Genomic DNA, 15,937 nt, shown 5'->3' with positions numbered 1-15,937 from the left:
CGTGCGCAACGACATCATTTCTGTTTCCTCATGTTCTCGACCTTTGACTCTTCAGAATTTTCCAGACCATTAAGTACTTCATAGCTTGGCTCTATTACTAAATATTGTGCGTTGTTATCGCTCACCTAATCCCTACTATGTAAACTCTTGGCTACTTGAACTCTAAAGTGGAGCATATTCAACCCTACTTCCGTTCCCTGACACCCCATCCTAGAAGATTTCACGTTCACCACCAGCTTTGGTCATCATCATCTTCACCGACCAGCCTGGTGAACAAGACTACAACTTTGCTCTCCAACGATTTTCCAGGAATAGTTCGTTCAGGGCACCTTGTCGGCTTCCCGACCGTCTTGAGAAAGGCCCAACTTACTAGACTCCTCTCTTACCTCTAACCCTTCTGCTTTCACTTGTCAAACTATTATTCTGCTACCCTCCGACAAACTTTATGTCTGTACCCTGTCTTGTTGCTCCTAGTACACTGACTCACCGGGGAAAAGGGGTTAGCGTTTCTAGACGGTTCCAGCTCTCGGGACGACCTGAGGATGTACTTTCCGATTTCTCGTGGAATGATTAATGTTTCCAGGAGAGAGACCTCTCTGTGTGTGCTCATGCATCAAAGAGGTGATTGTCTCTGGAATGAAGGCACACATTCCACATAGTTTCTCTTCTCCTCATGCTAAAAAGCCTTGGTTTATCCACGCTTGTTACTTCATGCAAGTGCTGTCACAAGCAGAGTAGCAGCTCAGAAAAGCAGCCCAGATCCTTCGCACAATCTGCTAACCATGATCTTTATATTTCCAAGTTCCGAAATTCAAAAGCCAAATCTATTCTTCGACTCAACTAAAACATCTTTCAGAATAGAAAATGTCAAACTCTTGTATCAAAGCCAGGAGGATCAGAGGTGGGTGTAAGACTGATTACAAAGGGGAACGTCGTCGGTCAATACTCCACCGAGTCCAAGGATGATTATACCTTCACCCGGTCTCTAAGGAAATAGAACAAAACAAGCAAAGTGTGGTAAATTATAACCTAAGACCAATGCACCACCCGTGACATCCACTAGACTGGGACAGGACACAGGTATTGTGGCAGCCCCAACTGGCGGTTGGGAGTATCCGAGTTAAGAAAGACGGCCTCTCGCGGTTAGGCAGCGGCTTGCAGTCCGGACACACGTCATAAATGTAGCTGGTTGAGCCTAGTGGCGAACAGCTACCTGCAGACGTCCTCGATGAAGGGACGGCTCAGCAAAATGGCAGCTGCATGAATACCTTGAGGATGTGAGCATATGGGTAAACGGTTATGGGGAGATATCAGGCTGTGTCAGCTTCGGCGTGAGACTCGACTGTAGGTTGACGGAGGCTTGCATAGTGCCCATACGACGCAAGTCTCCACCAAGAGAGGGAGGCGCCGGACGCTCACTGGTCCTGGATAGCCTGTAGAGGTCGGGCCCATGCTGATCCTCCTGGTAACCGGTAGACGCAGAGTCGCCTCGACGCCACGTGGAACTGTAACGCCAGGCAGTGAAGCCTGAACGGGACGGTATCGCCACCCAAATCCCCGGGGCCACGGGGCGTGGAGAAAGCCCGCCGGCGGCGAAGCAAGGGTTACATCGAAGCAGCAACGTCATCACTGCCGGCTACAGAGAAAATTAATAAATGCATGAACCACATATCCTCGGAGTGTAAACACGTGTGTGTGTGTGTGTGTGTGTGTGTGTGTGTGTGTGTGTGTGTGTGTGTGAAACTGAAATTTCTCACACCTGTCTTTTCTAATTTTCTCGTGACTTCATACCCAGCCAAAATATCTCCTCCAATTTGACTCCTTTCTTCCTCCCTTCCCTTAACTTGACGGCACGCCGCATCATCTATCTCTAAGACAGACCTCTTTCTCTCAAACTTCTGTAAAGACTCACTCTGAACGATTCTGTGCATATTCTCCCTACCCCCTCTGACTCCTTTATGCCTGTTACTAAGATTCTTAAGAACGATGGTTTATATGTCCCTCTGGCGTCAACTCTCAGAAGGCTTATGGATCTGGTTATAGTGCTCCTGTTGTCCTTTTAAACTGTGCCTCCGTGCTGACACCCTGCCTGGTCAAACTCTTTCGTCTCTGCCTATCAACATTTTCTGCTGGAAGTCTGGCTCATACAGCCTGTGCCTTAGAAGGTGACTGCTTAACCTCCAAACCACTGCCCCAGAAGCGCTTTCATTTTCCTGTTTATTCAGATCTTTGAATCAATCCTTAACCGGAAGATTCAAAAAGCACTTTTTCACAATTTATAACTTCATCTGATCGTCAGCATGGGTCCAAGAGGCATCTTCTATCAAGGATCTTCTTGGGCCTTAATTAGCTCTTGGTCAACTTCCCCAGCCGTTTCCTGGTGAAACTTCCTGCCAGCGGCATATCGAAAGCTTTCACAGAGTCTGGCATGTCTTTGCTCTCTTTAATTGCTGTAGATGACCCAGTGAAATTTCATAAAAGCTGCACCTTTATTTCACTGTTTCAACCTGCAAATGCACATAATATCGTGTAACCCAGTATAAATATTATGCACGCGGACACATCATGGATAGCCACGCAGATATTTGCTACGTCAAATCTCTGCAGACAATACATAAAGTCATAAGGTGTAACATGTACGTCGACAAGATAGGCACCACATTTATAATCAATGTTGGTAATCCAACAACGTGCAACAACCTTCGTGACACCAGCTGAAATCCATGTGAACAATTACACCACGCTCATAGGCAAAATATGCCCATAAGGGAAATAAACACATACCACAAAAACAATCTCTAAAACCAGTACCCCAAAAATTACAGTCGATACTGAAAAAAACTAGAACAGACACTAATATCCAAATGACACCTTTCAGAAGAAATTACCAGACCCCAGTACACCAACACGGCCCTTTGACAGGTGGATCAAACTCAGAAAGAGCCTTACCACACTGTGGCTGTCATTGCTAAATGAGGCTGACCTGTAATTAATTGCCTTCACTACACTTTCAGAGCACAGAATGAATTGAACGCAAACAGGATTCCAGTAACCAACAGGAAACATCATACAACCTGGCAGGGCGAATGAACCACCCTTCCCTCAAATACCGTTGACCATTACCAGTCCAATAATACAACTGCCCTCTTACGGCTTATATCCTTCACCCTGTTCCTTTAACCCAGCTTCCTTCCGGACGTTCTTTTGTGCTGTAGACGGTCAATGTTCTTCCCGTAAACCTATCAACAGTGTGTTCCAAGGTTCTGGTCCTATCACCCACTATATTCCTGTTATTCATCAATGATCTTCTTTTCCCAAGAAATGTCCTCCATTCATACGCTGACGACTCCCTCTGCATTATTCAACTTCTTCAGCAGACTACCTTCACAGAAATTAGCACTAAGAGAGGCTGCAGAACGCTTAACCTCAGACTCATATCATTCTGATTGTAAATGAACCTTGTGCCTCAACACCTCAAAAAACCCAATTTCTCCACCCTATCAACTAAACATAATCCCACAAACACTCATCCCTATTATTCGATAACACTCATTATCACCTTTCTTCACACTAAATATCCTCCGTCTATCCTTAGCTCAAAAATCTCAACTGAAGTTTACATATCCCCTATTACTAAATCAGCTACCTCGAGGTTAAGTGTTCTGTATCGTCTCTGCCAGTTCTTCTCCCCCTGCACAGTTGCTTTCCATTTAGGCCTCGTCCGTCTCGTATGGAGTGGCGTATCCCACGTTAGGGGCCTCCACTATAAGAAGCCTCCTGGACATAGTAGAGTCTAAGGCTCTTGGTCCTATCGGCTCTCTCTCACTGATAATCTTCTTCCTCTTAATTTCCGCCGCCATGTTGCATTTCTATCTATTATTTATCGACATTTTTCATGTTAACTGCTCTTGTGCACTTGTTAACTGTACATTCCCCTGCCTGCGGCCCTGCTGCTACAATGACTTCTACCATGCTCATCCCTATATGATCCAACCCTCATGCAAAGTTAACCAGCAATTCCATTATTTTATCCATTTCACTGGTAAACTCTGGAACAACCTTCCTTCGTCTTTATTTCCTCTTGCCTACGACTATTCTCAAGAAGAGTGACATCAACACAATTTCCAACTGAAATTGACCTCTCTTTGGCAACTCTTTACTGGGCTCATATAGATTAGCAAGTGGTTCAACAGTTCATATGCGTCAATCCAAAAAATACTATTATAACATTTAATTGATCTCCTACCAAGTAGTGTCTCACTTAACTTAACCAAGACCCCTCTCCGTAGGAGGTCCACGTAACGTTGAGCTGGATAACATTAAACAAATAAATAAAAATAAAAATACAGTGGAGGATGACACAGGGTGAAAAGTTAGCTCATAAGCGACAGTAAGGACAAATCAATCATCTTCAGCATCCGCCACCTGCAACCCAGCAACTGGAAGCTGCCCACGTGGAGGGTACGCTATGTACAGCTGTTCAAAGTATTCAGCCCATTGAGCCCTCTGGCCATACATGTCCGACACGAGGGAACCGTCAGCTGTTCGGATAGCGCTCACCAGAGAGGAATACTTGGAGCGGAGCTTCTTCAGGGCTCGGTAGGCAGGTTGGAGGTCATTCGCATTTAAATGACCCTCGACCTCCTCGGCGAGACCCTTGACATACCTCTCCTTGTCTCTCCTCAGGAGAGCTCTAGTCGTACGTGACAGGGCCCTGTATTGGTCCCGGTTCCCAGCAAGTCTGGCAGCGCGACTCTCCTCGATATTCTCCAGCGTCTCCACCGAGGCAAAGCCACTCCTATATCTTGGGCGCTCTCCAATGCAATCCTTGGCAGCTTGCAGAGTTTCACGTTTCAAGGTATTCCACAGTTCTACAGGGTCATCCAGGGTGCCGAGCACTTCAAACTGATTTGAGACTGTCACTGCATACTCCTGAGCACATGCCAGGTCCTTCAGCCTCTCCAGATGGAACACAGTAGTGTTGCATCTCGAGATTCTTCTTGACCTGACATGAAGCTTGAGTGTTGCAACAACAAGCCTGTGGTCAATTGCAAAGAACTCAACACTCCAGTAAACCCGGCAGTTCTGAAGGATCCTCCAACGAGCACTTCCGATAATACATAGGAATACATAGGAAGAACAGACACCAGAAGACCTATCGGTCTATGGCGAGGGTGTCTGTTTACTATCGCTACTACTAGTAATCTACGTGTGGCAGGACAGGACAGAAAAGATGAAGGCTCCTCCCCACCCACCTCTCCCTCCGGCAACGTGCCGGCAGGAAATAGTTAGAAGAGAACACCATGTACCTTTAAGGAAGAAAGGGACATGGAAATTTTACAGTAAAGAGAGAAATAAGAGGAAATGACTACCCTTAACTTACACTGCTGGTAACCTAAGCTGTGGGGGAAAATGACTTCATTACATAAGAACATAAGAACACAGAAACACAAGGAGAATGGAAGAGGACGAGTGGCCTGCACAGGGCAGCCTCAGGATCCCCCCTAATACTCACGATGGGTGAGGTGTAGTTTCAGGGGCACAGGTGGAGGCTTGATCCTCGTTTACCGGCGGTACTAGGCACGGCACCAGAAACCTGTCACCTTACTGCACCCACACCTCACTCCACCTGTCATGCGGACATTAACTGTTGCTTTACTCTATTGTTAACTTACGCTACTTGCAATCTAGGTTGTGGGGGAGAATAATATGAATTTAGGTTGACGTCTTGCTGCAATCTGTCTGAAAACATGCGAAGAAGGGTCAGTATAATCTTATATCCCTGAAGTACTTATCCAATGAAGACTTGAAGCTATTGATACTCTGTGCGCTAACCACTGACGGTGGGAGTCTATTCCAGTGATCGACGACTCTATTATTGAAAAAACTTTTGCGCACCAATGTGTTACATCGGTTTCCCTTTAACTTCATACCGTTGCTGCGTGTTATTGTGTTAGTGTCTCTCTGAAATAGACTATATGGGTTAATGTTGTCGAATCCATTAAGGATTTTGAACACTTCAATTAAGTCCCCTCTAATCCTTCGCTTTTTTAGGGAAAACATATTTAATGCAAGTCTTATTAAGGGTCATATGGCAAGTTTCGGAGCGCTGGAATTTGTTTGGTTGCTCGTCGCTGTATCCTTTCTAACAAAACTTGATCTTTGATATAGTTCGGTGACCAGAACTGAACGGCGTATTCTAGGTGTGGTCTTACAAATGCTAAATATAATCTCTTCATAAGTTCGGGTGATTTATAACCAAAGTTTCTTGAGATTAATCCTAACATCATATTGGCTTTTTTACTCGCTGCAGAACATTGATCACTCATTTTAAGTGTTACTGATAATGACACCAAGATCTTTTTCTTGTTTTATTTCGCTGAGCTCATGTCCTTGAATCTGATATTTAAAGTTTGGATTTTTTTTCCCCTATGTGCATTACTTCACATTTATCTACGTTAAAACTCATTTGCCATTTTTCACTTCAGTCGGCAAGTCTTATTAAGTCTGATTGAATCTTTTCGCAACTTTCACTGTTCATTACCGTACCTCTTAATTTGGTGTCGTCGGCGAATTTGGCTACTTTTGATAGGATATCAGTTTCTAAGTCGTTCACGTAAATTATGAATAGTGTTGGCCCCAGGACCGAACCTTGGGGCACGCCACTGGTGACGGGTTGCCAATCCGATGCTTCACCATTAAGAACTACACGTTTTTCTCTGTCGGTGAGCCAGTCATGAATCCACGCACATAGATGGTCGTTAATACCGTGGGAACGCAGTTTAGAAATAAGCCTAACGTGAGGAACTTTATCAAACGCTTTTTGAAAATCTAGGTAAATTACGTCATATGGGCTTCGGGCGTCCCAACATGTATAAACATCGTTGAAAAAAGTTAATAGGTTGGTAAGGCAAGACCGATTACTACGAAATCCGTGCTGACTATCAGTTATCAAATCATTTGTTTCAAGGAAAGTGATCATTTTTTCGAATAGTTTAATTAGGAGAGACGTAAGGCTGATAGGACGATAATTACTGGCTTATTTTTTATCTCCTTTTTTAAAGATCGGGGTAATATTGGCCTTTTTCCACTCGAGAGGCACACTGGCCTGTGCTAATGACTTGTTGAATATTAATGTTATGGGTAATTCTAGCTGTTGACTACATTCTCTCAACACGCGAGGAGATAAATTGTCGGGGCCTGGAGATTTTTTTGGATCTATTTTCTGCAGGTACGCACGCACTTCGTTGATATCAATGTCGGTCAATGCAAGCTTATGTTCTTCAGGGCCTTGAAAAATGTCTTCGGGGCTGGAATCGATGTCATGTTCTCTTTTGTAAATACGCTCGATCTCCTTAGCTACCCCTCCGGCATCGCTGTACCAAGTCCAACTGTGCAGTTCTGGTCTCTGGTACCAGGAACCCGTAATTGTCGACCTTCTGGATTTTGCAAAATTCAGGAGAGAGCTGTTGATGTTTCTGGTACCAGATCTATGGGGACTAACACATAGCTCGTAGCCAACCCTGCGAGTGCCAGCAGTAGCATTGAAGTCGCCCAGGACAATGAGTTTGCACTTGTCTAATACAGAGTCGAGTTTGGCGTAGAACGTCTCCTTCCCTTCAGTTTCACGCATCTCGGTAGGAGCGTACACTGCAACAAGAGACATGAAGCCCAGTGTCTGCTTCAGCCTCATTCGCATTATACGCTCATCAACCGGAGCAACCTCAACCACAAATGGCAGCAGTTGGCTGGATATGCCCATAGCTACCCCCCGGACATGGAAGCCATTGCTAATGCTGTCGTGCCGTTCATGGGCACTCTTTTAATTAATTAATTAGGTTCATTATACCTCAAAGTAGAATTAATTGTTGATCATTTAAACCACAGAGTAAAATTAGTAGTTTATTCACCCAGTCTTATGAGGCGTCATTATTGCACACAGGATCATCACCTGCCCAAGTAATATAGGTAACACGACTTTAAGAAAGTTACTTGAGGTAATTATTGTTTAGAGATTCTGATGGTGAACTAATTAAGGGTCATAGGACAGGGTCCACTTATTAGAGGTTAGCTTACGTATCTTACATCACTAATTACATTTGTAAATACCATGAATACAGGTTAACATTAACACCTTAAACTAACATGCACACATGGCAATAAGTAGCACCAACATAATAACTGTTTCCACCCACACGGGGAAACACAGACTCCACCATTCCACACCTTAATTAAGTCGTAACTAAAACTAGTGAGTGTTTGCGCTTATCCATTGTTACCCCTGAGAACGACACACATACCACCCTTTTGGCCTTCTCCTTCCTTCCTCTCTTCACACACCCTGCCACAGGCAATCCCCCACAACGCAGCTTCAAAAGTGTTTGATCTTGATCTTGATCTTGATGTCACAGGTGGCTCGGGATTTCTCCCCAGCCAGGCCTTTGTAGCGGCAGCTCCTGTGAAAAGAAAACAAAAAAACATGCGGGAAGTCAATGTTCTCGGGGCAAGATATCATTGCCTACATCTTGCACGCCACATGCCTTCCAAGAACTCTTTCACTGCCTCAATCACTCGTCCACTCGTCTCTCCACTGAGCCCCAGCAGCAGCACCATCCACTCCCTTCCAGTCCTCCCGTTTACTCCACGTCCCATCTCGCTCAAAAACACATGCATCATCTTCGTTCTCTCCCTGTCATACTTTTTGCATTCCAACACTACATGCTGCAGTCTCATCCACACCCCTATCACACATCTGGCACACTTTGCTGCGGGACTCAGACCATCTATAGTTCCTTGCATTCACATCCAGACACTGCGCTCTAGCACGGAAAAGAAGATCACCTCCCAGGCTTCCCTCATACCACACCTCACACTTTGGGGCCTCTTTCTCCCTATACCAGTCGAGAGTTTCCTTTCTTTCCATCTCATTCTTCCACTTGCTCAATCCCTCATCTTTAACTGCCATATCTATCACATTCTTCCACTTTCTTACATCCCACTCAAACCCCTCTCCATTTCTGTTTGTTATTCTCCATTCAAACACATTCTGTCTATCTTCAAAGGGTCGGTACACCCACCTACTTAGCATAACATTCCTGTCTATCATTCGCCCACATTTATTCGCCCATTTGCCATCTCTTATACTCCACAAGTATACTTTCCTTGCTAAGCTTGCATCCTCCATTTGTTCCAGTCTCACTTTATATCTCAAGGTTGCCTTCACTAGTCTTTCCCTAAACGTGCTCCATCCCATGTCACCCCTAAGAGCCTCTACTGCTGCAAACCTTGGTGCATTCAGTGCCATTCTTGCTACCCTATTCTGCCCCACTTCCAATTTTTCTATCTCACTGTCATTCCATGTTATCACATCCATTCCATACATAATGCTCGGGACAGCCACACTCTTCCAAACCTCAGGGATGACATCATACTTGCTCGCTCTCATCCTCGCTGCACTCCCTAAACGGCCTACCCACTGGTTTGCCATACTTATCTTTACATTCTTGGCCCTGCCGCATCCATTTACCTCCATCCACACCCCTAGGTACTTGTATTCTTCCGTCTGTTCCAACTCATCCCCTTCCAGTCTCCAAGTTGTTTCTCTCTCGTCCTCTGACCTATTTACTATCATTACTTTGCTCTTCTCACTACTGAACCTAACCCCAAAATCCCTTCCATAACCCCCTACCACATCTAGGAGACTCTGTAGTTCTTCAGCAGACTCACTCATAACCACCACATCATCCGCATACAACAACACACACACTTTATCCTCTCCAATTTTCACTCCTGCATTCATTCTCCTCATTCTGACTGCTAATTCCTCTGTGAAAAGACTAAATAATGTTGGTGATAATATACAGCCTTGTCTCACTCCTCTTTCACTCTTCACCCAACCTGTCTCTAGATCACCTAGTATACTTTGCTCTTGTACCAACATACATACTTCTAATTATGTTAACAATCTTATCACTCAGCCCAACTTTTTCAAGCACTCTGCATAACACATCTCTATTCACCCTGTCATAAGCTTTCTCTATATCTAGGAAGCCTATGTAGTTTCCCTCCCTCTCTCTTTTTCCTTTCAATCAGCTCATTTACAACAAACATGTTATCTTCTGCTCGCCTGTCCACTCGGAATCCGTTCTGCTCCTCACCCAGCACCCTGGCACTTTCAATCCATTTACACAACCTTTCATTCAACACAGCACTAAAGATTTTTCCTATTGAGTTTACCAGAGAGATTGGCCTATAGTTCTTTAATTCCTGCTTATTCTTATGCCCGCCCTTGTGGATCAGTCACTCTACATTCATTCCATTTACTTGGCACTCTCTCTTCTTCCCATACTTGGTTGAATAACTCAGTCATCCTCTCAATCACAGCCGCACCTCCATTTTTATACAACTCATACGGGATCTCATCTGGTCCTGTAGCCTTACCATTCTTCTGTCTTTTCACACATCTCTCAAATTCCTCCCTACTGATCCTTTCACTCAGCTCATATGCATCTTTCCTCTCCATAGTCACACATCCTTCTCTCACACCAAATACTTCCCCTACTCCTCCTATTTCTTCCCAAAACTCCCTAATTGACTCCCTCATTTTCTCCTTATCTGTAATTTTTTCACCATTCACCTTCAGACTTTCCACATTCTCACTGTTACTCATCCTCTCACCTCTCAGGAATCTATACCACTCACGACCTCCCTCAAGCCCTTTCTCTCTCAGGTTCTGAATCACACTTCTTTCACACTGAACCTTTGCACTCATGATCTTCTGCTTTGTCAGTCGTTGGTGTCTCACATAGCTTTCCCATGCATTCTGGTATTCACCCTCAGCTTCTTCGCTTTCTTGCCTCCTTCTCCTCATTCGTCTACACAGTCTATTTAGTCTCTTTCGTTCTTTCCTAGCTGTCCTAATATCATCGTTCCACCACGGTTTCCTTACACGCTTTCTACCATTTGTTCTCACATACCCTACATGTTGGACTGCAGCTCCTCTCACATTCTCTACGAGCCTTTCATTCAAAGCGTCCACATCATTCAAACTACCCGGCTCCCAATTTCTTTCACTCAAGTCTACCTGAAAATTTTCCCACCCTACATCTCTCAGTCTCCACTTCTTCCTGTTCTTCTCTTTCATTTCATTTCTACCATTCAGCCCGCACTCCACGGTCAACATATTATGGTCAGACACAATATCAATCATTCCCTCTTCATCTATCCACATACGAGACACGCATTCGCGCATTCTCCCATTTACCAGTACATAATCAATCGCAGACTCCTGATTTCTTGCACTCCAGGTCACACGTCCCTCAGCCAGAGTTTCATTCAGGTTCTCTAAGTTCATTTCACTTACAAACTCAGCTAGCATTTCTCCATTCCGATTTATACGTTCACCTAACATACCTGTATGTGCATTCATATCACCCATAACAATCACTCTCTCTCCTGCATGCTCTCTCACAACTTTTCTAAGGATATTGTACTTTCCCCTGTTTTCCCTTGCTGCTCTTTCACCCTCTACAGTCATATACACAACAACCATTACTACTCTTTCTAGTCTGCCCTTTTTATTCTTGCATTCCACACTCACGGCCAATACATCTTCACTGCTAGCACTGTTACCTACATCTAGCTCTTCCACCTTCAGATTCTCATTTTTGCGGTGGAGGAAGGCTACGCCTCCCATAGTCTCCTGTTTCTTTCGCCCCTTCCCAATCATCACATACTCACTCCCCTCAGTCTGCACGTCGCCTCTCAGGTGTGTCTCAGTCAAGCCTATTATATCATACTTCCATTCATCCAGTTCCTTACTCATGTCCTCAAGTTTGCCCACGCCCCAGCCTCTCACATTCAAACATCCAATCTTCATACTTTCACTTGCCTGGGTTGTGTATCCACTCCTCCGTGCTAGGTCATTTATACCCGTTCAAACTGTCCCCACTGCATACAGTGACTTCATCCGCACCCATTCACGCAGGCGCTCCCCCATCCTCCTGTTCCCGTTGCCGCTCAGGTGCATGCCATCCACGTCGAACGCTGCGTCTCCCCTCAGGACTCCATCCATGTCGATGAAGCTGACGTCGCCCTTCTTCCCTCGCGTCCATTCAATCTTCATCTTCATCATTTCTTCTTGGATCCTCTTGTTTGTAGATCGGCGCAGTCTCTCGTACTGTGGTCCTTCCCTTGGGCGTCTCATAATTCCCACAACTGCAACCTTCATTCCTTTTCCTTCCACTGCCTTCACAGAGTCTACTACATCCTTCACTGTGTCTTCCTGTCCGACGTACTCAGGGGCGTTCCCACCACCCTGGACGATCAGCAGTCCGTCTTTCAAGTCGCCCGCATCATGCTGCACTCTTTTCTTGATGTTCCTGATCTGGGCACCACTCATGCTGGTGCAGCCACTGCCGTCCATGTTGCACTTAACGTGCCAGTGAGCATTCTTCATCATACTGTCTCCAATGATACGGATGGGGGCCCTCTTCACCTTCATTTCTGTTGTCCGTCGAGGCCTTGCTGTTTCTGTCGCTTGGTCTGGTCTTTCCTTGGGGGTCTCAGCAGTCTGAACCTCTCTCCACATGGTCCTCCTTGGGGGCAGCCATGGCTGTTGTCTGGACTCCCCTGTCCTCCAGGGTGTCCTTGGGGGCAGCCACGGTGGTCGTCTGGACTCCCCTGTCCTCCAGGGTGTCCTTGGGGGCAGCCACGGTGGTCGTCTGGACTCCCCTGTCCTCCAGGGTGTCCTTGGGGGCAGCCACGGTGGTCGTTTGGACTCCCCTGTCCTCCAGGGTGTCCTTGGGGGCAGCCACGGTGGTCGTTTGGACTCCCCTGTCCTCCAGGGTGACCTTGGGGGGCTCCACGATAGTCGTCTGGACTCCTCTGTCCTCCAGGGTGTCCTTGGGGGCCTCCACGGTGGTCGTCTGGACACCTCTGTCCTCCAGGGTGTCCTTGGGGGTCGTCTGGACTGCCTTCTCCTCGTTGCTGGTCTCCGTCTGCACGTTCTTGTCCGTCTTCTGCCTGTCTCTTCGCCACTCGTCCTTCGTCACGTTCTTACACGCCAGGCAAAGGAAGATGAGCAGAGTGTGCTGCAGGAGCCGCGAGTTGGTCTTGATGTCCACGCACGGCTGGTGGCACCACACCTCACACCTCTCGCAGCACACACCGGCGCTGCCCCTGCCCACTCCCTTGCCACACACGCCACAGTCACTCACACCCATCTTTTCAATGGTTAAAGGTTCTCACCACAAAACTGCAGGTTACTTCTTCAAAAACGCTCGGAGCCGCTCACACACGTCTGTTCTCTTTCTGGTGGTGATCTTGAGCTGCTGCATGCTGCATGTTGGCCTTGGTCTGGGCGACGCCCAGCTTCCCATCTGTCAGGCTTGCCTTTGGCGAACCTGAAAGGCGCGATGTCGCTCGTGAGAATCCCAGTCTCAGTTATAGTATTATAGCCAAAGTGAGTTGAACACCGTGAACAGCTCTTTCCTCACCTGAAAGGGGCGATGTCCCTCGTGAGAATGAGCTCGCTCCCACAACCTAGTGCGAGGAAGGGGTGTTAGTGTGCTTTGCTGCACAACATTGCAAGGAAAGGAACATCGGTTTACCTGAGGAAGAGGATCCTGCGGGTGACGAGGCTGGTGAGGGTGCACGGCCACTACCTGTTGTGCAGATAGCACCTGCTGCTGGACAGAACCAGCGGGATGGTCTGCGCTACAGGGATGCAAACGTCAATCTTCACTTCAAGTAAGTGCTGTGGCTACTCATAATTCATTACAAAATAATAATTATTATTTTTTTTTTTTTTTACGTCTGTCTATGGCGCAGGTAGGCTATTACTTGATGGTACTGTTGGGCTTGGTGGCTGGCCCAAATCCGTAATGGCACAGACTTGTGTTTTTGTGGCACCATTTTTTTGCCTCATGCACTCCTCCGCAGATCATTATTGATCCTTTCTGGGCGGAGAGTGGTCGTCTGGGAGGCTTGTGGGTACTTTTAAGCTACTTGGTGATGACATAAAACATTCAGGTGGGAGTGCTAGGATCGAACTCACGACTACCCAAATGTCACACCAGCACAATGAGCTCTTGGCTACCGCCTCACGATAAAGTATAAACCCCATCATTTTAACATTCATAAGAAACTAGTATTAGAATACAACATTAATTTGCCTGTACTTTTCAGTGCTGGTCCTCACCCTGTCCCTGCCCAACCTTAACCATCCCCATGAGGAGAAATGGCAAGCTTCCACACATGTAAGTTGTAAAACCCACCTCCTCATAACATTAATCTGCTGGCTATTTCACCAGACTTACCTCAGAGAGCTAGAGAGATAACTATGATCATGAATCATTTACTTTTAACCCTAGCTTTAGAAATCATATCATTGGTATTTTAAACTAATTCCCACAAATTTTCCCTGCTTATGTGTTCTCTCAATTATGGCAGACACTACTGAGTCCTGCATTCCTGCTGCTTCAGCTCAGTTTCTTGTGGAGTGTTGGGGAAGTTGATGAATCTTCTGAGTATACCAACGGCTGAAAGTGTGTACACCGTCTCCTTGCTGGTTGTCTGTTGTGATGGGCCCAAGTCATCACTGCTACACCATTTCATTTTTCTGATGCAATTTATTTGACAATATTAACCACTTTAAACTCTGGGGGATGGGATGGATGGCTGTTTCTTGACCTTTGGGGTGATACTACAACTTACACAAAGTCATTGACAATCACAATTCATTCCTTATTATTATTATTATTATTATTTCTTATTATGCCTTATTATTTTAGTAGTTTTTCTTCATTGTTTGGTATTAAGTAAATTTTGGAACAACCGCTGTTGTTCTGCTGGTGCTGTCTGTCATGTTGACCCTTCAAACCAGTGACAAAAGAACCCATTAACCCAATACAGGGCCAGTATAACATTTACCTGAACACTGTTTACCGTCCCCATTTTGCCCCAGCATGTACCTGTGTAATAAACATCCCGTTTTGGGTAAGAAAAATAATCATTGTATATCATTAATATTTATTTACTCCAACAGAAAAGAATGACATAGATAATTCAGGGATTAACCCTTAAAGCGCAGGCTCGTTTTACCATGCCTGTCTTCCCACGTGGGCATATTCAGGCAAAAACATACCTCACTTATCTTTTTATATCTTCACTTCTGCTTATCTCACGTGTCTGAATGAAGTATCATTGTAAAGTACATACCATACATAGCTGGAACTGCCTGAGGGTTGGTTGAGGAGGAAGCAGTAGCTGGTGTAGGGGCTGACTGTCTGGGACCGGGCTGCGTGGTTATTGGGTCCTCCTCCTCCTCCTCAAATAACCTGCTGGTTAAGTTCAAAGTGATGCATGTTGAAAAAGTGTTAATATGTTAAAACATTTAGAACCATAATAAATATCAATGTATACCATTATTAGTTAATGCTGGTACTCCATGCACTGAATTAATAAATTAAATTCAAATAAAAAAGATATGGTAATTGTTGATTTACAAATTTTTTATTCATACTTTTATACAACAAAGAAAAGCAACTAGTTTGTGGTAAGCACACTGGAAATTGACTTGAGAAACTCCAAGTGAGGGAGAAAATAATTTAAAATTGATCTCAAGATATAGTATGAAAAATAATTCACATAAAAAAATTCTAAATAGGTTTCACCCTAAGAATAGTGAAAAAAAATTGATGTATGAATGAACATTACTAAAATATGCTCAGCAGCAAATTTAACTCAAGGAATTCAACAACTTTGCTGTGTGACATACACTAAAAGCATGTACACTCACGCATGGCCAAAAAAAAAAAAAAAAAAAAAAAAAAAAAGGAAAAATCATGGTAGGAGTAGGTAGGAAGACACCTACCGAACGGGCGTGAGCTACTCCCGGTGAGGATATATGGGAAGCGAGGAGGGTGCTGAAGCCCTT

This window comes from Eriocheir sinensis, chromosome 19 (genome assembly GCF_024679095.1).
Source record: "Eriocheir sinensis breed Jianghai 21 chromosome 19, ASM2467909v1, whole genome shotgun sequence".
Taxonomy (NCBI): Eukaryota; Metazoa; Arthropoda; class Malacostraca; order Decapoda; family Varunidae; genus Eriocheir; species Eriocheir sinensis.
This window is presented reverse-complemented; position numbering follows the sequence as displayed.